The sequence below is a fragment of the Squalius cephalus genome (genome assembly GCF_949319135.1).
Source record: "Squalius cephalus genome assembly, chromosome: 12".
Taxonomy (NCBI): domain Eukaryota; kingdom Metazoa; phylum Chordata; class Actinopteri; order Cypriniformes; family Leuciscidae; genus Squalius; species Squalius cephalus.
In genome coordinates this window covers 9,157,864-9,181,436 of record NC_137133.1, presented here as the reverse complement: position 1 = coordinate 9,181,436, position 23,573 = coordinate 9,157,864, and the positions used below count along the sequence as shown (strand labels likewise).

The following is a 23,573-nucleotide window of genomic DNA, read 5'->3' as shown; positions in this document are numbered from 1 at the left end:
GCGACGCCAGGGCGGCCGCCCTAGACAGCGCTCAGTCAGCCGTCGCAGACCGCCTCCCCCCCGGGGACCCCGGCCTAGGATAGCGCTGAAACCTGAGCCCGCGAAGTCCTCCTAGCAGCCGCAGGGAGGAAAAGATGGCTGAGTCCCGCTGCGGCCGGACTGCCATCAAAGCGCTCAGCCCTGTCAGTCCCCTTAAAAAAGGCTACTGCAGTGGTTCACATCGCAGCCAACGAGCCAGTAACACAACTCGCTCGCCTGCACACAAACGCCGTTTTTACGGCGACCCAGAGATATCTCATAAAGAGTTTGGTTTCGGGTTTTCCGGCTCACGCCGAAGGTGTCATGAGTGTAGAAAATGTGCCCACACCCACGTGCTCACCACTACACACAAACACAGTTTCCCCGGTAACGCTCACAGAGCGCACTCTCATAAAGCGGGCAAGCGCCGCTCGAGTGCTAAGTGTAGAAAATGTGCCCACGAATCTGTGCCCACACCTACACGCTGCACGCTCTGTCACTCAGTTATCCCGGGATGCAGATCTTCTAAAGCTCCCCAGCACTGGCCGTGTTGTGTATGTAAGCCCCGCGCCCGCTCACGAGCGCGCGCACTTACAATCAGACACGTTTACCCCCATGCCGCTCTCGCGCCACGGGCTCCCAGCGTCAAAATGTGCCCCGTCCACAGTGATCGAGCCATTGAATGCTGCACAGCCAGTCCCCGCTGTCTGCGAGCCCCCGTATTCGAGCACCGGCGACGCGCGCAATGCGCGCGTCCCCCTATCTTCTCTGATACAGGTTCCCCATCCCGCACAGCGCGGCGATCTGAACCCAGAGACCATTCGACCCCTAGCGAGATGTGCCAGCGCATGGCAAGCTATCCAGGGCGTGTCAGAATGGGTGCTGAATACCATAAAGCACGGCTATTCGCTTCAATTCGCTCGCCGTCCGCCTCGCTTTCTAGCACGGACCGAGACGAGTGTGAACACAGAAGTGGCTCATCTGCTTCGGGCAGAAATAGCAAAGCTGTTGCACAAGGGGGCTATAGAACAAGTGCATCCTTCTCTGAGCGAGTCGGGCTTCTACAGCCGTTATTTCCTCGTACCCAAGAAGGACGGGACGCTGAGACCCATTTTAGATCTGAGACACTTGAACAGAGCCCTCATGAGACGGCCGTTCAAAATGATTACAACCAGACAAATCCTCGCGCAAATTCGCCAGGGAGACTGGTTTATCTCTCTCGATCTGAAGGATGCATACTTCCAGATCCAGATAATTCCCCGTCACAGGCCATTCTTGAGATTCGCCTTCGACGGCCGGGTATATCAGTACACCGTCCTGCCGTTCGGTCTATCTTTGGCACCCCGTACATTCACGAAGTGCATGGACGCGGCTCTCGTTCCCCTGAGAACTCAGGGGATACGGGTACTGAACTATCTGGACGACTGGCTAATTCTAGCGCATTCAGAGTCAGAGCTTTTGTCTCACAGGACAGCGCTTCTCGGCCATCTGGAAAATTTGGGTCTCTCGGTCAATTGGGCCAAGAGCTCATTACTGCCCCGCCAGTTTATCTCGTTCCTCGGAATAGAACTGGATTCGGTGGCTATGACGGCCAGACTGTCAGAGCAGCGCGCGCGCCGCATTCGACACCTAGCCGCATCTTTCCAGACGGGCAACCAGACTCCGCTGAGAACATTCCAGCGAGTTTTGGGACACATGGCCTCAGCGGCTGCAGTGCTTCAGCTGGGCTTACTGCGCATGCGCCCGCTTCAACGCTGGCTAAGAGCGCGAGTGCCTCACCGAGCCTGGACGGCCGGCAGCTTACGAGTCAGAGTGAGTCAGGGCTGTGTCTCAGCCCTTCGACCCTGGCTGGCAGCCGAATGGTATCGCACTGGGGTGACGATGGGAGTTGTCTCACGCCGGAAAGTTATCTCGACAGACGCGTCCAACGGAGGTTGGGGAGCGCTTTTCGAGGGCAGACCGGTCTATGGCCGCTGGTCAGACCAGGAGTGTCGCCTTCATATAAACTGTCTAGAGATGCTGGCGGTCGAGAATGCGCTCAAGCACTTCCTCCCATACCTGCAAGGCCACCATGTACTGGTCCGCACAGACAACATGTCAGTGGTAGCCTATGTGAACCGCCAGGGCGGTCTCAGATCCAAAATGCTCTGCACCCTGGCGGAACGCCTCCTAGTGTGGGCTCAGCACTCACTGCGCTCACTGAGAGCCGCGCACGTGCCGGGTCGCCTGAACGATGGTCCAGACAGACTGTCCAGGGACAATGTTCCCCCGGGAGAGTGGTCCTTGCATCCCCAAACAGTCCAGTTACTGTGGCGCCGTTTCGGCAGAGCGAAAGTCGACCTCTTTGCGTCACAAGACAACGCGCAATGCCCAAAGTTCTTTTCAAAGAACGAGGACGCGCTGGCCCAGAACTGGCCCAGCGGCCCGCTTTACGCTTTTCCCCCGGTCTCCCTGCTGCCGCAGGTTATCGAGAGATTCAGGGAAGCGCGCCACACGGTGCTCCTCATAGCCCCGTATTGGGAGAATCAAACATGGTTCCCGGATCTAATACGGCTGGCGGACACAGCCCCCTGGCCGTTACCGGTGAGGAGAGACCTTCTCTCTCAAGCCCACGGCTCGATTTTGCACCCCCATCCAGAGCGCTGGTCTCTGCATGCGTGGGTCATCAACGGTTACCCGTTGACTTGCCAACAGGGGTTGTGAACACGATCACACAGTCTAGAGCCCCCTCTACGAGGCGGCTCTATGCTTCAAAATGGTCTGTGTTTAGTAAATGGTGCACCGCCAAAGGGCTGGATCCACTAACATGTGGGGTATCGCAGGTGCTGTGCTTCCTCCAAGAGCTGTTGGACGCGGGCAGGTCCCCCTCCACGCTCAAAGTTTATGTTGCGGCCATCTCAGCTTTTGCCGACTCGGCGCTGGGCCGCGCATTAGGGAGGAACGAGTTCATCATCCGCTTCCTCAGGGGAGCGAGGAGATTGAACCCGCCGCGACCCCCGTCGGTTCCTATTTGGGATCTTTCCCTGGTCTTAGAGGCCATGAAAGCGCATCCCTTTGAACCCATGGAAACAGTGGATATGAAATATCTCACGCTAAAAACCGTTTTTCTGATAGCACTGTCGTCAGTTAAACGCGTGGGTGACCTTCACGCGCTGTCAGTTAACGCTGCATGCCTCGAGTTTGGACCTAATGACTCTAAAGTCATCCTCAAACCGAGACACGGTTATGTCCCCAAAAGTCTGGGCACACCGTTCAGAGCGCAGGTCATTTCTCTCTCCGCTTTGCCGTCATCCGGCAGCGAGATCGATGGTAAACTCCTTTGCCCTGTCAGAGCGCTTAGGAATTATACTACACGCTCCGCCGCTGTCAGGCGCTCGGAGCAGCTTTTCGTTTCGTTTGGTGGGCGCACCAAAGGTCTCGCCGCCTCGAAACACAGCCTGTCCAGGTGGATAGTGGACGCGATTGCAGCCGCTTATGCGTCTAAAAATCTGCAGTGCCCGCTGGGTATCAGAGCCCACTCCACCAGAGGCATGGCCTCTTCATGGGCTTGGTCTAGTGGAATTTCCATTCATGACATTTGTACAGCGGCAGGCTGGGCCTCCCCCTCTACATTTGTGAGATTTTACAATCTGGAAGTTCCTGCCCTGCAGGCTAAACTCTTATCTGTCTAAGTCCCGCGTAGCCAGCCCACTCTGTGTGCAGACTACTGCTGTGTGATTTAGCTCTCCTGGTTGAGCTCAATTCTGGGGTTGTTAGTCAGACCGGCCACGCCGCTCTGAGCCCCTTATGTGTGTGCTTATGTACTGCGCTAGCCATTCTTGGCCGCCCGGTTCCCTGTTATAGTGTTCCCCGGGTTTCTCCCTGGGACTCATTCAGTGGATGCGGGGCGCGCACGGCGTTGACAAGGGAAGTTCCCGTAGCGTAAGCTTCTTACGCAATACGAGAGAACCTCTCGTAAGAGAACGTACTCGGTTACCTAACGTAACCTCTGTTCTCTCTAGAGAGGGAACGAGTATTGCGTAAACCGCCGTGCTCGCGCCACGAGCTCACTCGCTTCAGCGACAAAAACCAGAGAATAGCAGCCTCTGAACCTTCTTTTATAAGCTAAAGCCACGCCTCCTCACATGGGCTGTGACGCGTGAGCGCGCCCAGCGCGCTCATTGGGCGTGACGTCACGCTAAGGTTTCAGCGATAGGCTGCTGCAGTTGCCGCAGAGCAGCCAATGAGCACGCGACTTCGCTTGCTCTAGGTCTGCTTGCTGCCGCACTGCGTTGACAAGATATTAAATTAAGGATAATTTTTTGGCTTCATATCTCGAGAAAAGATGACTTTACCCGTAGCGTAAGCTTCTTACGCAATACTCGTTCCCTCTCTAGAGAGAACAGAGGTTACGTTAGGTAACCGAGTACGTTTTCTCTTGTTTGGTGGGTGTGTCAGAACTGCAGTGCAATCAGCAGCAACATGTATAAAGCATGCGGTATTAAAGTGAACTCGCACAATGGGTTCAAGGAAAGTAATTTACAAATGTGTTCGATGCAGCTCGGTATACGCAACAACTGAGGATATTAGAAGACATGTTTGTCGTAAGTTTTATTGTAAAAATATAGGATATCAACATAATGATGTAGTTGTTTATATTTTTAGCTTCATTGATGACATTTGGTATAGAAAAATAAACAATGGTGGTGTAATACCGTGCTTTTCCTAAAAATGAGAAAGAAAATACAGGGTATTAAAACAGTATGAACTACAAATAAAGTCAGTATGTGAGGCTAAATAGATGTGTTTTAGTCTGAATTAGGTAAGATGTGTGCTTCCATTTCAGTTTCCACAAATCCCTTCACTCGATTGGGATGTTCTCTTTTGTTCTGGGCGGCAAGTGCAGTAAGTGTAACATCGGGCATATTTTGTAGCATTAAACACATAATTATACCGACTTCATCAGGCTCAGAAAATTCTTCACAAAGAACACAAAGAATGGCCTTCTCAGCTGCCATAGTTGCAACTCATGCGTCATCAGAACAGTGTGTTCAACGCATCACCGTTTCTGTTTAAAAAACGTTTTGTCGGGGCTGAACGCAGCCCTGAGCATTTAACTAGAGCACCCTAGTAACTGCCTAGCAACTACTTAGCAACTACCCAATCACCCAGCTACAGCCATAGAGCATTGCAGTGTTCTAATGTTGTCTGATGAGGTCTAATGAGGATATACACTACTGTTCAAAAAGTAACAGTAATTTATATTTATAATGTTATAAAAGCTTTCTATTTAATATAAATGGTGTTCTTTTGAACTTCCCATTCATCAAAGAGTCCTGAAAAAATGTATCACGGTTTCCACAAAAATAAATTGTGATAAGAAATGTTTCTTGAGCATCAAATCAGCATATTAAAAGGATTTCTGAATGATCATGTGACACTTAAGACTGAAGTAATGATGCTGAGTTATTTTAATTTGTAATAATATTTCACAGTATTGCTGTTTATAATGTATTTTTGTTCAAATAAATGCAGCCTTGGTGAGCAAAAACAGACTTCTTAAAAAAAAAAAAAACATTACTCCAACTTTTTTTAACAGTAAAAAAAAAAATTGCTTTAAAGTTCTCTTTATCAAACAGGAAAAAGCTCTTATTTCATGCAATGACCCTAGTAACTTTAGATTTAGTGAAGTCGCACATGGATTGACCGACATAAAGAGGATCAATATTTTGAGGCTGAAATGTTGCCTATATGACATGCATTTCAGAAAAGTGCTGCTGACATTTCCAAGTTTTACAGAGTACCCTGAAAGGATAGAACAGAAAATCCCACAGTTATAGGTTTGATTCCAATGTCCCTGCCTGTTTTATTATTTGATGACAATGGATTACTCTGAAGAACTGAGGGGAGGGGAATGAAACTATGAAAGTCTTTCTATCTCTCACTCACTCACTCTCATGTACCTTCTTTACCTCTCAGAACGGAATAAAGCAGAGAGAGCAGTCTGCATCAGCAGTAATAACCTTGAACATGTCTCTGGCAGCATTAACAGAGTGCGGTCAGGCTTATTTGCAGCTGAGCCGGCTACTGATTACCTTGTCAAGCAACTCACAATGTGGAGGCTGGTGCCTTGGCAACTTTTAAGGTGTGGGAACGTTCTTGTGACGGTTTTCAAAAATAGCGCAGACAGACAAATTGCCACCTTTATATTCAGGAAATTGTCAGGCAAATAGGCAGGCTTTGTTAGACTGTATGTCCATTTATTTATTTTGCTGTACTGTGTTTTTAATGCCGAAATGGTTTAAATGTATGATCTTAAATTGTTAAAAGGATGAAATACAGCAGCTGTTATTAAAAACTTTTCATTCAGTACTAAAATCTCAAAACGACAAAGCACTCTCAGAAAAAAAGGTACAAAAGCTGTCACTGTGGCGGTACCTTTTCAAAAGGTACACTTTGTACCTAAAGAGTGCATATTAGTCCCTCAAAGGTACATATTGGTACCAAAAGTGTACATATTAGTTCCAAAAGTGTACATATTAGTACCTAAATGGTACATTTTAGAACCTTTTTGAAGGGTGCTGTCCCAGTGACAGCTTTTGTGCCTTTTTTTCTGAGAGTGTATTCAAATATTCATTTCAACACTTTCAGAGATGAAAGAGTATGAAAGTTGGTGATTGAAAAAATATACATATCAAGCAAAGTCTGTCCAGATTTATTTCATATCCACCTGGCCAACTTTACCTAACTTATCATCCTTGAAGATTGGCCTGATTTGTAAACAGTCACTTTCTCTTTCATCCTTTCTCCAAGGAGTCATGATCATCTGGCGGCACACTGTGTGGATCATGCTCTCTAAGAACTGGGTCAGACTCTCAGTCATGCACTCAGGATTACCTATGTGTATCTAATTATATTAGGTACGATATATTTACTTGATTTTACTTAAATGACAAAGCCATACAGCCTTTCTTAAGCCCATCATAATTTAAATCAAACAAAGACAAATGACAAATACTGAACAATCTTGTCAGTTTTTTATTATTCTAAAGTATTCTGAGAGTCTGTCTAGGGGCTTTTAATGCTGTCTGCAATAAAACTGGAAGTATGGTGTGAGAATGTGTTTGGCCAGGGATTCTCTGAAAGGGCTGCAGTGAAATGCATATCATCTGTGACCTTTCGCTGGACAGCAGATCCGTGATGTCATTAGCACCTGAGGGCAGTGAGGCAAGCTCTCCGTGTGGCCGAGCGGCGTCTGGGTGAGGACAGGGACAGGTCTGCCACTAATGATGGTGTCTGCCATGCAAAGGTCAGCGGAGAGACCATGGAAGGGTTTGCAAATGAAACTTGTGCCAAATATATAATTCTGTATAAGAGTGGTGACTGGGCCTTTTTAGACTGTGTTTTGCACAGCCAGTTTGGTGAAATGCAGAACTGTCAGTTTTGTTGTTTTTGAAGCCGTTTCACTTGACTGGGGTCATAAAGGACATATGAGTGATAAGAACTTGAAGTAAACATTTGTATCAAGAAACAATGCAGGCACAATAAAAAAAAATTCACAGGCACAGTTTTTTTTTTGTGTGCAAAATGCCATGCGTTTACACGTACTTTGATTCAATTTAAGAAGCACTAAGGAGGTTTGTTGTGGATTACTACCGTTCTACAGTTTAGTGACAGTAATATGTTTTAATGTGTTTAAAATAAGTCTCTTATGCTCACAATTTGAATAAAACTGTAAAATAGTAATATTATTGTTATGGAACATCAGACCCAGACAGATGGTTAATGGAGAAACGGTGGAACTTTATTACAGCGAGTGAGCAAAGTGGCAAAACAGTTCGTGGTAATAAATGGATGGTCACTGGATTTACTGTTTCGCAGGTGACGGTGGAGATCGTGGATGAGGAGTTTGGTGAGGCAGGGAAGTGCTAAGTTAACAGGTAATCTTGCACTCACACAAGTAATGACTCAAGACATGAGGGACGCACACACACACACACACACACACACACACACACACACACACACACACACACACACACACACACACACACACACACACACACACACACACACACGGGAGAATCGCTGCCGCAGGAAAGCAGGTAAATAATCTTTTTTCTAACCGAGACCAGACATTGAGGGTAAGCGATGTGTGAGCGTATATGTGTGTCTTGATGAGGTGGTGATCAGTAGCAGAAGCAGATGGCTGAATGAGTGTAGGTGAGAACCAGGAGGGATGCTGGGAATTGTTGCATCAATAACTGTTTTCTATTTTTATATATTTTAAAATGTAATTTGTTCCGGTGTTGGCAAAGGTAAATTTACAGCAGCTACTCCAGTTTTTCACTATTTCATCAAGAATTTAAGGTGAAAAATATATATGCCATTTCTTAATTTTCTTAATTTGATTAATTTAATTTAAGCAGTAAGGATGATCAGTATCTCCAAAACAAACCTCCTTAGTGCTTAAATAATTTATTGTATTAAGTAATTTATTTATTCTTGGTAACACTTTATTTCGATGTTCCACTTTAGACATTCTACTAACTATAAGTGTCTAAGTACCAAGTATTATTAGACTGTCCGCTTAATATCTGCTAACACTTTATTTTCACCCCAACAAACTTTACAGTACATGTCAATTTATTCTACTAACCCTAACCCTAATCTAACAGTCTTCTACAGTCTGCTAATATTCTAACGAGAGTTAGTTGACAATTGTAGTTGCAAAGTTACTTATATTTAGTAGAATGTCTAAAGTGGACCATTGAAATAAAGTGTAACCTACCGCTCGCTCGCTCACTCACTCACTCACTCACTCACTCAATCCCAATCTTGTATTGGTTACATGCTGATGCCACTCAAAGTCAAAAATTAAATGCCAAATGCATGCTTGTAAATATAAATATGGGATTTATTTTAATCAGTTTGTTCTGGATTGCTGACAGACCATTATATTAAACTGAAAAAAAAAAAAAAACTGCCATGAGAAGGGGTTGCCTTGATTGGAACTAAAAGAAACTGTATATGAAGCTATTGAGGGAACATATTGATTGCTTCTTCTCTAGCTCAAGAAAATCAGACAGGCACATGCTCTTCCTGCAGAGCACTGGTGATTGAGAGAGTGCTAACATCTGTCTCAGATCGCTAACACTGTTACCAGGAGCTATCATATGTCATCTTATGCAAAACAAACAGAGACGAATTCACTAAACAGTTTTGCCTGGAGTGTTCAGTCCAAATATGCCTTCTTTCTAAGTAAATTAGGCTCATCCATTGAACTTGTTCACAAAAGATAACCTCTATGGTGCAATTAACATTGCACTATTATCATGAGGAGAAATCAGATGGTAAATAGAACTTTCAAAAAATTCATTTATAAAAAAAAGTATTTTACCTGAACATCACTTTGCTTTAATGTTTTACTTACTCATTTAACTGAAAGTTTAGTTCTTGCGAGGCCGAAGACCTTTGTCCTTAGTCAGTTGCAAGACTCAAACTTTCCATGAAAGCAAATTCATCTCCAAAGCCAGTTCTTCATGCTTCAATGCTAAGCCAGATTTTCAAAGTGTTTTTACCCGAAAATTTGTGGTCTGAAACCTTATCCTCTGCAATCTCTGTCACTCAAATCCATGTTGCGACTGGCATACGGGAGAAAGAGCTTATTCGTTTGATTTGCACAATGGAAAACACAATTTCGCTTTCCTTGAAAGGTTGAAATGGCCTGTAATGAAATGGACAGAACAGCAGTTCGAAAAACAAAGACAAGTTATTGTCTTGCTCATGTCAAGATGCATCATGCTCACTACATCATCAAACAGAATGATGACTGGGTTGTTGAAATTTTGCAAATGAAAAAATATTACTGATGAAAACACATCAAAGAACGTCTCACAGGGTGGTGACGGTATTTAGCTGGTGTTATTGCGGGAATAATTTCTCCCAGCAGACATTAATTCTTCAAACAAGCCCAAACAAGCCTGCCTCAGTCAAATGCTGTAGGACAACAACTGATGCAGGATAAATACATTGAAAAGATGGAGGGGGAAAGATAGATGGATGGATTTTTATGCAAAAAATAGGCTGATCTTGAGGATTAGGAATTATCTCAATAATCTCTTTGACATTAAAACTCAATAAAGTTCACCAGCAATGTCAGTGTCCTGTTGCTAGATTCTTCAAGCGGCCTTTAGCTAAATTAGCATCTACATCAATCCTTAATGGGTTTTCTAGCTGTAAAACACATTTCATGACCTGAATAACTTGATACACATACCATGGAAAATAGAGATCTGATTTTTCATGTCCCACCGCCGCTGCTCAACACCAACCTGACCTGAGGGTTTATATTGAGTCCAAGGCCCTTTTTTCTCATTTAGTGTTGTCATAAAATCGTCAAGGTTCCCCTGCAGTGGGAGAACAGGTTGCAGTCTTTTACCCATCTGTTTCTGACTACTGAGCTCAGCACATTAAGAGGTGAGATATGGGTAACAAGAGCATATCACAGTCTCCAGTGAACCATATAGTTCAGGTACACAGAGCTTATCTGAACACAGCTCTTTTCTTCAAAAATAAAAAGGGTAACTGATGTATTTTTGATCAAATAAATGCAGCCTTGGTGAGCCTCTATACTCTAAATCTTACGTCCAGAGGCATCATGCCCATTCAAATCACGTGCTCCCTCAGATTTGAAAGCAGTTTCCAAAAGACAAAAGATCTGTTTTTTTTTTACATTCGATATTTAACCCTTTGAAGCATACAATCACATCTGTGTGATTAGTATGTTCAGTGTGTCACATGATCAACAGCATAATTCAAATCTGCATTCGCGCTTTGGTTGGCGCTGAGCCAGATTATAAATGTTTATTATATAAGTATCAATATGGGCCATTGAAGGACTACACTGTAAAAAAATGATCGTAATTTTAACGGTAAAAGACTGTAAAAATGCTACAGTGAAAAACTGTTAATTGTTTAACAGAAAGTTTCCGTACTATATACGGTAAATAACTGTGATAGATCTAATGGTAAAGTACATTTTGTAAAATACCGTTAAATTTACAGTTTTTGAAAGTGAAAAAGAACAACTCATTGTATAATTTACAGGGAAAAACCGTAAATTGACATTCCCACAATTCCCTGCGTGACACTTAACATTTGATGTATTTTTCTTGAAATAACTATGTTTCTTCATAGTTTTCTTCGTTTTTTCTAATCAGTTATGTACATTAGGTTTTTATGTTACATTTAATGTTGTTAAATTAATGTTTATTGCATTTTTTAAATTTTAATGTGTTACAGTACCATGATGGTGTTTAATGTTTGTGTGAATGACACTGTGCAGCTTCTATATATTAGAATTAACTTTCTTGTGGAAGAGCTGCTTGTGATGAGCTTTGATTGATCATGTGACTCATCACTGCTGTGATTGGTGGTTATCAGTGTATTACAATGGTACAAAACAGATATTAATACTTCAATAGGACGGTAAATTCTCATTATATCAGATAATAAAATACGGTTTATTACTGTAAATTTTAAGTTAAGTCTGTAAAACCAATAACGTTGCTACCGTATTTTTGACGGTAAAGTTCTGGCAACCACAGCTGCCGTTTTTTTACCGTAAAAATCACGGTTTAATTTTTTACAGTGTAATAGGTTCTGAATTTGTATAACTCATAATATTAGACGGATGCACTCGGCACTCATCATACATCACAACTGTTCAGTGTTTTCAACCATAATGTTTTTTTTTTTTTTTATGTTTCTGACATTTAAATACAGATAAGTACTAGCAAAAAAAAAAAAAATATATATATATTTATAGTTTGTAAAATATACACTGACGTCTATGGAAGTGGCAATAATAATCCTTTCAAATATAATTTGATGTGTTTTACTGAGAGCTGATATTTACACATTACACAGGTAACTATAAAGTTTACTCTGATCTTAGAATATTAGGTATAATGAATGCCCCAAAGTTGTCATCTTTTGATGAATTTCTTTGAAGCGTTTTGAAGCTAAAATATGTGATTTGTGCAGAGGGGGAATCTGTCCAAAATTGTAATTTTACAACAAATTAATTCTTAGCCTTCTGTAAAAATGACTTTTACTGATCGACCGAAAGGTAATGGAGGACGTTAGGTTTGCAGGACTTCAAAGAACAGCCTCTGATTCACAAAATGCACTTAAGTTCGCCTTGCGAACAATTTGTTTGTTTCCATAAGTTACAAAATATGTGGAAGACTGAATCAATGCAGGACTTACAGGCCTAATATTCTTAATATTCTGGACTAGCGGCAGTAAATGAATTAATGTATGTTCTCACTTCGATAATTCGAAAGTATAATCGGTTATGATAACATTGCAGTAATTATTAGGGTGAAAGCTAAAGTAAAGTTTTATTATAAATAACAGTTATTTTTATATTGTACGTTGTTTTTCCACATGAAACAAACCACACACCGTTCTGCTGTCACCAGCCTCCCGGTGGTGCCCCCTCAAAAATACTAAGTGCATGACATCCCCAAACTTTTGATTGACACATTTTTTTTTTTTTTTTTAGGTTTTTGTGAAATAGGTCTCTTATGGTTGGCTATAAAAGTTTTTCAAACAATGAATAGCCAACATGGATATAAAGAGAATGTTTCTAAGAATGTATGTGTTTTAAACTAGATTTTTTAACAGATGTTGTTTAGTTTTTATCGTGACTTTCCAGTATTCTTTATCATATTTACAGATTCCCAATAGAAAATGGCAACAACTAAAATGTTCTAGTCCCTGACCCTGATGGGGGAGCTCTACTTGCTCAGTGACTGTATGTGAAGTAGGGTTGGATTGAGACAGCAGCCAGAGCATGAAAATTACATTCTCCAGGCTCAAGGGTAGGCAGAAAGAAAAGAAACGGAGAGGACATGTAAGCCACGTCAGGCCTCCGGGAGAGGACGCTTAGGGAACCAGAGCAGCGGGTGGAAAAGTCACAGCGACACATGGCTGTGTGCTGCGTTACTCAAGGCACTTGACAATACATCTGTCACGAGCACTTGATTAACATTGTGTTTGATCACAGCTGTTTGCTAACAAAGGTTCAGCAAGGTGGATTTACATCATCAAAGGAAATGACATCAATGGCAACAGAACTTGAAATATACAGGTGATTCTGATGGCAGAATTATTTGTTTAGAGATATACTGTGCTGCAGGGAATGAAGACCGATAAGGGATTATTGGTGACATTTCCCTTGGGAGTTTATTTACATTAAATATGAATGTATGGGTGTTTTTTCCCCCCAACTATGGACACTTTCATGGCCTGTGCCCTGTGGACTACAAAATACATTTTCTTAAATACTTTTCATACTCTCATACATGCATCACAGAAAAATTCTGTCATTTTTGGTGATTTTTACTGAAAGTCATGAACATTTCCATCTTAAATGTAATGGCTTCTATGGACTGAAATGATGGTGGAAATACCTTTTAAACATTTTTGGACTGAAATGTCCTTTGTCTTGCTATGTGTAATTGCATGAATAGCATTTTTTAAAATACACAACGAAATAATATTTTTTTGCATAATTTGACAAAATTACAGCTTCACTGGAAATGATGCGGAATAAAAATGTTCTGTTAAAAAAAAATCTGTTCTTATTATTCACTGACAATGTTGTCTGCCACATACTAACTTTTTATTATTCCTTAGATAACTTAGATCATCATCGCATTAAACGTAATAATTTGCATTTTGACATTGAAAGGAAAGAAGTATCAAAAACAAAAGATTTTAAACGCATCGCGTCGTGATTCATTTGTGGTTAGCGTCAGTAACGTCAAACCAACAGCATCGCGTTCAATGGCGCCATTTTGTTATTGATCGCGTCATCGCGACTGTAACGTTACGCAAAACAAATGAAAAAAATCTCATTATGTTTCACAGAAGAAAGAGGAGAGTACTGCGCTGGACGGCACGGTGAGTTTCTCAGTTGACGTATTTCTCTCTACATTATGTTAATGCTGTTGCAGATCATCAGAACTTTATAAAAAATATTGGCATACATTTGTCGTTAAAGGGATAATTCACCCAAAAATGTTACTTTTAATTACGTTAACGTTACTCACCCTCGTGTCGTTCCAAACCGGTAAGACTTTCGTTCATCTTCGGAACACAACTGAAGATTTTTGTTGTTGTTGATGAAATCTGAGAGCTTTCTGCCCCTGACTCTTCAAAAAGTTCATAAAACTAATCCATATGAATTTATGCTTGAGCTTCTGTTTACCACAACTGACGTGTGTGTGTTGATGAATGTTTATGTTAATAAAATCCTAAATTCAATCTGTTCATCATATAAATCGATCTGCACAATGTATCTGCACCTGACACATTTTTTTGACATGATGCGCCACAACTATTTAAGGCACATCAAAGTAAGCATGATAAACTAGTAGGATACATTAGTCTCTCTGAATGTGTGCATGATGAATGCTGTATGATTGTAGCACACTGCATTGCAATGCCCAGTTGTTTTTGATGTGTTCATTTAATCATTGAAAGTCTAAATGTGGCAAAGCTAAAAATGTCTTTTCCCATGTAACACAGACATCCCACCCTGCAAAAACTAATTTCCGGGAGCTGACATAAATCTTTCATACTTAACTTAAAGTAAACAGTTTTATGTTGATGCTATTGGCAGTATTATTAAATAAAATAAATACTGACATCAATTAATTTATAAAATACTGTAACTGAGCTGAAGTTACACAAATTATATTAAATAGGTAGCACTGGAAACTCTATAGGCTACTCATTGCCACATACATTAGACCGCCTCGGACAAATGAAAACTGAATTTATGAAACATCTAAGATAATTTAATTTGCAATTTAAAGGGTTCACCCGAAAATTAAAATTCTGTCATTAATTGCTCTCCCTCGTTGTTCCAAACCTGTAAGACTTTCATTCATCCTCGGAATTAGGCTAACTTTTTGAAGCGTCAAAGTGGTAGTTGCATAGCTCTTCGAGGGACAGAAAGCTCTCAGATTTTATCAAAAAGAACAAAAAGTTTCTAAGTTTCACGAGTTGGAACGACACGAGGGTGAGTAATTAATGAAAGAATTTTTGGGTGAACTATCCCTTTAAAATAAAATGCTCTAAAATTACAACATGGCAAATGTATTATTTGTAACATAGTATATGATGATAAATTCTGCCATTCCTTTTATAAAATATAAAATATAGTATTGAATTCCATCCCATTTTAATTCTTTAAAATTGAATTAGCCTACATCCTTGGTTGTCATGAAATAGAAAATTGACAATTCCTTTTTTATAGAATGTTGCAGTATTTATTATTAATTATTTATCAGTGCATGATATCATAATTGTTTTTTTTTTATTCATGTGTCCTCGTAATCTTTAGTCAAAATAACTTCCCCTCCCGCTCGCAGCGCAGCGACATCTCTTCTCTTCTCAGATGATGTGTTTATTGGACAACGTGTCACTCACATGAGATCACAGCAATAGCAAACCGCAAAGCTGTTTCCTGTGGATATATGTTACAATGGGTAAGAAAAGACTATCGCAACTTCCGTTTCTTGCTGACATTAAGCATCTGTTGGTATGCAGTGAGAATCTAAACTCAAGTTAGGTTTACAAGAGGTTGTGTGCTTGCACTGTCACATGTTCACCACTGTGTGATGTAACCCTTTATCCTTTAGTGAGGAGAATTTGTATTCCACGAGTCCTCTGAGGTGTTCTTTAGTGTTATTGAGAGAGAGAGAGAGAGAAATAGAAATCTCACAGGAGCTCATTATGTCAAGGCTGATATCTTCATTTCTATCTCTGATGCCCCCTGAGGAAATATTCCACAAAGAGTCTCATGTATATTATCACTATGCTGGTTTGATCCTGTTACGCTGGGATATTATTTGAAGCACAGTTGACTCCATCAATATTACATCAGACAAAAAGATCACATACAAAGTCTATCTACTTCAAAATGTACCTCTCTCTGACAAATATTTGAATGTCACCCTTTTCAGAATTTCTTAATTTTCCTGCCCACGCACTTGATAAATTATAGGGTTTTATAAAAGTTACAACAGATCTAACTGGCATCCAGGTGGTTGTTGTTTATTTATTTATTTTTTCCTGCTGCTGCTGGTGGCAGTCATGTGGTACAGGTCCTTCAGAGGTTAGGGATCTAAAGAACAGATGAAATAAAACTATTTTCAGAGGAATCCCTGGTAACACCTGCTCATTTCTGTCTATGCAGTATGGTTAGTGAGAAAACTATACTGCCTGTCAAGGCTTGTCCCATTAAACAGCTTAAAGTCGACGTGAAACGGAAGTTGCGATAGTATTTTCTTCCCTATTGTGCGTATATCCAAGCGAAACGGCTCAATTTTGTCAATTGGGAAATTATTGGATCATATATGGTTTGTTATTGCTGTGATCTCATGACAGGAGTGACAGGTTTTCTTGCCCTCGCACCAGTAAACACATAAGAGAAGAGATCAAGAACAAGAGCAAGAAGCAGAAGTCATTTTTTGTGAATTTAAAAGAATAATGATGTGCACAGATAAATCAGTTATAATAAATACTGTAATATTCCATAAAAATGAAGAATTGTCAGTTTTTATTTCATGATGACTTTAAGACTCTCTGTCATGATCAGTGGTCAATGGAATCATGTAAAACAGGAGTTCTTTTACCAAATCTGTTTTAAAAGGGTTAATTCACCCAAAAATGAAAATCATTTACTCACCTTGTTGTTCCAAACCTGTGTGACTTTCTTACACACACACACACAAAAAAATATATATATTTTGAATAATTTTGTTAACCATACAGTTTTGGTTTCTGGTTCAGTTTGATTTTTTTTGATTTTCATTCGATTGCATGGACAAATTTTTTTCTTAAAATATCTTCTTTTGTGTTCCACAGAAAAAGGAAAGCCATATACATGTTTGGAACGACATGATGGTGAGTAAATTATGACTCAAATTTCATTTTTGGGTGAATGTGTCCTTTAATTCTTGCCAGACTGGGACCAGTGTAACATAGTTTAATGGTAGATGACGAAACTGGCACTTGTTCTTTGGATAAACTTTGCATTTATTGATGTTGCACATTCATGTCTGCAAACCTGATTATTTGGTTTTCTGTCATATACGTCTACTGTACAGGTATGTATATTATACATTGATGTTGCAAATCTAGCTCTGTTTAGACAGATTTTTTGTCTTAAATTTAAAAATGTCTTGAAGGCATTTTGTAAGAATATGTTTAGTAGTGTTTTGCATCATGTACATTATGACTGTATATTTCCAGCTTGTTATGTTGAGTATTCTTTTTGTAAATAAAAACATTTTGTTTTAATGATGAAATTGAAAAATATATAATAAAAAAATTGAAATAATTCTGGCAAATATAAAAATTCATGGTACAGAATAAAAATTTATATTTTATTTGCGGTAGGGCCAGTGACTACTGGAATTACTGGTTTAGAAAAAAATCCTTATTGTTGAGAGCTGATAGACCTAACATATGGTTGAAAATTATACTCAAAACAACGTTTTCAATAAATCTCTAGCAAGCCCATCTGCATCTCTGGCGAGCCCGCATTTGAGGTAGGCTATAGTTTTATTTTCTATGCCATGCTCTGTGATTTGCAACTGGATGAAGGTAATGAAAATGATTGAAAAACAAACACTGCATTAGACTTTTTCAGCTTGAGTGAATCATAAAAATTCCATAAGCAAAAGCAAGAGCTGCTGTTTTGTGTTCCTGGCTCATGACAACTCTGGCATATTAGCCTATATTTCAACATTAGCATTAGTATCACATGGAACCACCTTGGTAGTTCCATCGACCTCGCAGGAGTTCTCATTTCACCGGACCACCTAGCTCTCAAGTGTTTACAGATAATTGTTTGAGAGCTCTCTCCTTTACCTGACAGACCCATTAATGGTTCCATTTACAGTGAATGGGCCATTCAGCCCAGTCAGAGCTCATTGAATGAGCTAATGCCACACTCTATTCAACAAGTACAGCAACCAATTTAATCTCTGTGCTGTGCTGTTGGCCACCAAAGTGGTTCCTCTCTTCCCTGAGGAGAAAGTCTTGGACACCTAGACCTGTCAGTTCAGTACTCACTTCAACCCTTTTCTTCATGTTTCTTTTTTTCAGCATGCTTAGGAAGAAGGTGAAGGTCGAGCAGAGGCTAATGACGCTTCAACACAGAATGTTCTTGGAGATCAGGCTCCTCGGCTCGCAGCCTGGCAGCCTCTGATTATAACAGTGATGGCTGGACAAGCCGAGGAATCGCTTATGAAGCAGAACAGATGGTTTGGAGATGTATCCAGCATGTGATCAGTTAAAGAAGTTTCCCTCCTCGGAAGACCTTGAGTGTGCCGGTGGAGGACAGGTAGGGTGGTGGTGGCTGCTTGTGTTGGTTAGAGCTACTGAGGAAGCTCTCGACTGACAGTTCTTGTTTGATATGAAGGGACTCTTTTAAGTGTTTGAAGTTTGTTTTTGAAGTTGGCCGAGTTCACCTATTCACTTTGCAATAAAGGAACTGAGGTTAACCCTTATTGACTGTTTCCTTTTGGAAAGTATAAAATGTTTGTCCTTACAAAGTACACAGACGAGAAAATATAGATATTTGAAAAACCCTGCCGACAGCTAAGCGCTTATGTTTGAACTTGAAAGTTCTTTATAAAATGCTGTAAGGTCACTTCACTTCTGAAGGCATCTAATATTAATCAAAAAACTTTCATAAATGTGTTAATTCACATTCTGGTCAATTATTGTATGGTATGGAAAAAAAAAATTGTATCAGCTCTACCCTTAAATTACCTGCTTTTATTTTCTGGTAAGATTTGATGACTTAATTCTCTGCAAACAACCTCGCTCTCAGCCGCTCTCTCATTTAGCAGAATTTCTGATGAAATAAATAGAGCTAAATTGATTCTGTCAGCCAGTTATAATGTTTTATCATGGACAGTGTCAGGGAGCATAGCTGCAGGCAGTTGGAAGTTGCTTTTCAATTAAAAAATATTTTTTTGCTAGACATACTTAAAGCTAAGTGGTATTCATAATCAAATTTAAACACAGAGGAGCAGATGCTGACCTGAGACTGCTTTCAACACACACACACACACACACACACACACACACACACACACACACACACACACACACACACACACACACACACAAATGTGGGCTTTTTAAAGAGGTATCTTATGCTTACAAAGGCTGCATCTATATTTTTTTTAATCAAAAATACAGTAAAAAGTAATAATGTGAATATTATTACAATTAATTTTATTTCTATTTTAATGTATTTGAAAATGTAATTTATTCCTGTGATCTGAATTTTTAGCAGCCATTACTTCAGTGTCACATGATCCTTCAGAAATCATTCTGATCTCCGGTGTTTAATATTTTTGTGGAAACTGTGATACATTGTGACAATACAATGGTGCCATGCTAACTAACCAAACCATAGCGCTATAGTTAGATGGAATATGATAATGGTGGTTGTCTGTTCACACAGAATGCGTTTTTGCTTTGAAGAATGCGAGATGCGGGCAGTGGAATGGGGAAAAAATGCAAGGTCTCAAGATGTGTTTTTTAAGAGTTGATTTTAACTTGAGCGTCGTGTTTTTAGAACTCTGTGTCGTGCGAGACGCTGCAAAAGACGCGAGTGCGATGGTTATACACGTACGCCCAGCGTGTTTACATATAAAAGCAATGGAAAAGTAGTGTGAAATATGCGTTCTGTGTGAACGCCCTCTAACAATGCTAATCATTTCATTCCAGCAATGAAAGGATACAGTTTTTGTTGTGAAATAGTCATTGAGCAATGATTCTCCTGTCTTCTTTCAAATATATCTGTATGAAAAACGTAGCGGGCTGAGGCATGCAGATCAAGAATGCATCACACCATCCTTTATGCTCTTCATGCCATGTGCAGACAACACCCCTCCCCCCTCTTCTTTATCTTTTGATGAGAAAATAGCGTTCTTTTGCTTTCTTCTTGCATGTGGAACAGCAGTTTTTTTTATGTACCATCCCACTTCAAAGCATTGCATAGTCAACACGTGGGAAGCTAGAGATGGGGATCAATGGCACCAGTCCACTACCTTGTTTATTACCATAAATGTCAGCCGCTCACTTCATCCTCAGCTGTCCTCTAGCTTTGGCTGACAAAAATGTCAAATGTATTTACAACAGTCATTACAATCAGATGATTCTTAGGTGAGGAGTAGAACATAGTAAGATATAGTAAATAACAGTTGTATAAAAGGTGTTTTCTTTTATATGTAATTTTGATAAATACTTACAGCCAAAAAGAACCACAGCAACTTATGAACAACCGAGGCCCCTGACAGAGACCGAATATTGAGGGAGATATATAATACTCATATTTTATGGATTTTGAAAGGTCAGTCATTTTTGTCCTCATTAAAAAGTTTTAAAGTTGAAGAAATGATTAGTACTTTTGAAAAATGTCTTTAAAATGATGGACCCGTCACTCACTTGAGAAGAAGACTGCAGTCATATCAGTAGCCTTTTAAAAGCTGATTTGTTTTACATGAAGGGAATCCTTTTATAAGCGTGCGACATGACCAGCTGAACACTACTTTTGAATAATATACTGCTAATTGACATTGGCATCATGGGAAAAGAACTATTAGGTTACTGATATGACTCGAGTCTTTGTTTCATATACGCTAAAATTCAATCGTTTGGGGTCGGTAAGGTTTTTTAAATGTTTTTGAAAGAAGTTTATTATGCTCACCAAGGCTGCATTTATTTAAAAAAAACACAAAAAAAAACCCACAAAAAAAAAAAAACAGTAAAATTATGAAACATTATTAGAATTAATTTATTCCTGTGATGGCAAAGCTGATTTTTTTTAGCAGCCATTAATCTTTAGTGTCACATTATCTTTCAGAAATCATTCCAATATATTGATTTAGTGATTTCTTTTTATCAGTGTTGAAAGCAGTTGTCTTATGAATAGAAAGTTCTAAAGAACAGTATTTATTTAAAGTAGAAATCTTTTGTTACAATATATAGGTCTTTACTGTCACTGATCAATTTAATACATCCTTGCTGGATAAAAGTATACAATCCTTTCAATAAAAGTATGTGTGATTTCATTTTTTATTTTTCTAAACTGCCATTATTTTTTTTTGTAAAACTTTTTAATGTGGGAAAAATGACTGGGCACACCTTTAAAAACCATGTTAAGTAAACACAGAGTGTGAGCTAATATCCTTAATGTATTTGTCAGAACCCCTCAGCTGAAATAGCTGTCAAACCAGGCAGTTTAAGAACATTTCTGTGCTTTCGCATCTACTTGGCTCAAATTGGCTTCTGCTTTGCATAAGTGTTCCAGCTCAGCCCACTTTGCACATGCATAATGAGAAACTCTAAAATGTTCCTCTCGCTTTTGCATGTGCCACTGAGTTGACGGCCATCCTCATATGCGTTGAGACCGGTGGTTGTTAGAGTTTCCAGTTTCGTCTTACTCGCTAATGCTGAGGGGAAACTATTTTGCTAGTCTTCAGGGGTCTGTTTTAACAAGAGCAGAGGGATCTTTTTTTTGGAGGGAGTTCTCTGATGGCTACTTTGTAAGGGTGCCAGTTACTCAAAACTCAGCATGAAGTCAGTATTACCTGGATGTTGTGGCCTGCTTGTTTTTGAATTGTTTGAGTATTAAAACATAGGTCTGTGAATTTCACTGTGACGGGGACAGTCTGCTCAGACATTAAAATGCTGAAAAAAGTTTTTACGATATAAACCACACAAACAGATTCAACACATTCAATTACAACCGCCCGCTCCCCTATCTACCTACACACACACACACACACATACTGTACAACCTCCTGCTGTATGACTTCAGAGTGAACATAAGGAGAAACCTTGTTTACACACTGCTTTGCATCAGCAGCTTTACTTGAAAACTTCAGCGAGTTGATGAACACAGTTAGATGAGAACATGGCGGCCCCGGTGCTCCAGAGCATAATTGCCCACAGCTGTAAAGCAACTCTGCAGTCTATACTGAGTGGCACTTTTGAGATGCCGATTTTAAATTGCAGGCGAAATTACGCATTCATTCAAATTTTAATCAACATAAAGCTCTCATCAGTCACACTAAATCTTTGGGCCATCATTGCAGTTTCTTGGTAAGCTTTTCCATATAGCAAATAAAACCAGCACGGAAATTGATAATTAGAAGAGGGTTTCAATGATAAATGTGCCCAAAAATGTGCATAGATTTTGTTCTCTGAGTGTTCAGATATAAATATTTTTGAAATATATTTGCATCTCTTTATAAAGAAAAGTATCAGTGATTACATCAAACAATACATGACTGTAAAAATGTTAGCAAACAGAAGAATATAAATAAAACACCATATACAGTAAAAAATTGTTTTTTTTTTTCAATTCAAACATTTTCAAATGTATGCATTTCTTTATTATTTACAGAGAAATCAAGGCATTATGTACATAATTACAAATAAAAACTTTATTGGAAAAGGAGTGAACCATTACATTTGTTTTTAGATTTTATTGAAGAAAGTAAAATTTCTAATTAGACCATTTTAGAGTTGTGTGTCACCTTGATGACATTTTGTGGGCAAAACTGTGAACTATACAGTCACTAAAATGCCATCCTGTAACATAAATAACTGTATTTATTTACTTAAAGTAAATTCTAAAGTTCTGGCAACCACAGCTAGTTGTTTTACTGTAAATTCATTAATGTATATTGCTATTACACTAACAAGGTTGTCTAATTTGCTCATGTTCAATTGTAAATGTTCATTCCTCAATTAAAGAGATACCTCTGAGACATGCTTCGAAGAACAAATATCTGTAGTTTAATTGCCGTTTAAGCAGAGATTGGCATCAATTACTCTCAGCGTGTATCACGTAATGAGTGCACCGACCCATGGTTGTGTTCTGGTTGGCCACCCACTAGAAAAGGAACCACATGTTTGACGGATGTGTGAGCGGGACCGTTGGTTTGCGCTGCCTTATTGTTAATCCTGAGTGAGAGGGGCAGATGCTATCAGAACACTGTGATCTGGGATTATAGAGAGCTGAGAGCATCACAGCACCCCACTCAACTCGGATCTTTAAACCTTTTTCTCTTACTCTCGGTCTTATCTTGACTTATCTTAAGTTTTCCTCTTCTCCAGTTCTCTTTTTCTTCCACAGTCTTTTGCTTTCTGCCATTTCGACGTGCTTTATTGACATTGCAAAAAAATGGTGGTTTTGTATTATTGAATATTTTTGTATTGGCGTTCTCTCTTACTGCCTCCCTCTGACCTTCATTCTTTACCTGCTACAATGCTTCAGGTGAAACACCAGCATTATACATAGACTGATTACACGAGGGACATGTACAGTTGCAGTGCATGTGAACAAAGACTGCGCTGAATGCTACAGAAATGTCTAAGAATACATTGCACATTGTGAGTAATGGAGGCATACCTAGGGCTAGTGCTCTTGTGTATTGACATACATTGTTAATTCACACATTCCT

General features: G+C 39.9%; 1 long non-coding RNA gene across 5 annotated transcripts in view; it reads left to right on the top strand.

Annotated features, from left to right (window-relative positions):
* Positions 1-13,904: 13,904 nt before the first annotated feature.
* LOC307168421 overlaps positions 13,905-23,573 on the top strand; it is an 81,758-nt gene continuing 72,089 nt past the window's right edge. For 3 of the 5 annotated variants that reach the window (XR_013822933.1, XR_013822934.1, XR_013822937.1), the window contains exons 1-4: positions 13,905-13,971; positions 15,447-15,563; positions 16,945-16,983; positions 18,190-18,427. This is a non-coding gene — a long non-coding RNA (uncharacterized lncRNA). The remainder of the gene's footprint in view (positions 13,972-15,446; positions 15,564-16,944; positions 16,984-18,189; positions 18,428-23,573) is intronic. The other 2 variants (XR_013822936.1, XR_013822935.1) reach the window with 2 other exon arrangements.